Here is a 1,184-nt window from a genome sequence, read left to right as displayed (position 1 = left end):
GCACATATTCAGGTACATCCGCGAACTTCTTTATGTGGGCATCCATATCACTTTCACTTCCACCGATCATGAAATGCTTTATGATGAAGGATGCCACACTGAGGACAATGTTGAGTTCCTTAGCAAGTTGTTATGACGTGGAAACATCATCAACACTTGTAGTACCATCATCAACATACAAGTTCGATTTTACAAATTCATATACCTGTGGGTACTTGTCCTTGAATTTCTCAGCTATGATGAGCATTGCTACACTGCATATACCACCTGCCGGAGTAGTTCCCCAGGAGTTTCGTAGTAATCGCAGCGTCTTGACTTCTTTTTCCTTGTCCAGTTGATTCCACAAAAGGCGATGCAGATGAGATTCTTCTGTCTCAAGGCGAACAGTGAAGTATGCTTTACTTATGTCCATTGCAACCGGTATTTTTCTTTCCTGGAATCTTAACAGCAGGGTTGGAATTGGTGGAATCAAATTTGGTGGTGGTTCCCACAGGGAGTTGATAGCCTTGCCTTTAAATGGAACACTTGCATCAAATATGATTCTGAGTGGGGTTGAGGAACTATGCTCATTAAAGTGTGTGAAATGACAGATGTAGTAGACTTTGCCACCATTAGATTTCCACTGCGCATCCTCCTCAGCTCTAACCTCTGTCATATAGCCGTCATTGATCAACTTTTCAAATTCGTCTACATACCAGTTCTTTAAATCTTCGTTTCTGGACATGGTACGTGTTAACGAATTTAGGCGTTTGAGGGCAATAGGTCGATTGTCCGACAAGGTACGGAAGCTTTCCCTCCATGGTAACCTGCAAACGAATATCTTCTGCTCAGGGTCGTAGGTGAGACACCTCTTGTATGTCTGTACTCTTCGCTCCTCTTCTGAGTTTATGCCGACCGCGTCGCACCGATGACAAACCGGACCATCCTCTACTTCACACATACGATCAAACACAGTCTCAGCACTAGTCTTTATTGAAAGAACCGAATGTTCACCTTTTTCTGCAACCTGCTGCACGGAGCCATTGCTCCGGCCTTTATCTGTGGGAACTTCCCCTTTCGGCCGTTCATCATGACTTACTGCAACTGATGACGTTGATTGCAGAAAAACAGCAGAAATCTTTCTTTTGAGAAGCTCTGACAGCATCACACTTGGTTCATGAGAATTGGCGGCAAAAAATGTCTCG

At 43.9% G+C, this 1,184-nt stretch overlaps 1 pseudogene; it reads right to left on the bottom strand.

Moving 5' to 3' along the window:
• Positions 1-1,184, bottom strand: part of LOC137639678 (putative neural-cadherin 2) — a 14,693-nt pseudogene that overhangs the window by 12,394 nt on the left and 1,115 nt on the right.

Source organism: Palaemon carinicauda, chromosome 4 (genome assembly GCF_036898095.1).
Source record: "Palaemon carinicauda isolate YSFRI2023 chromosome 4, ASM3689809v2, whole genome shotgun sequence".
In the NCBI taxonomy this organism is placed as follows: Eukaryota; Metazoa; Arthropoda; class Malacostraca; order Decapoda; family Palaemonidae; genus Palaemon; species Palaemon carinicauda.
Note: the sequence above shows the minus strand (reverse complement) of the source record. Positions and strands in the feature narration are given on the sequence as shown.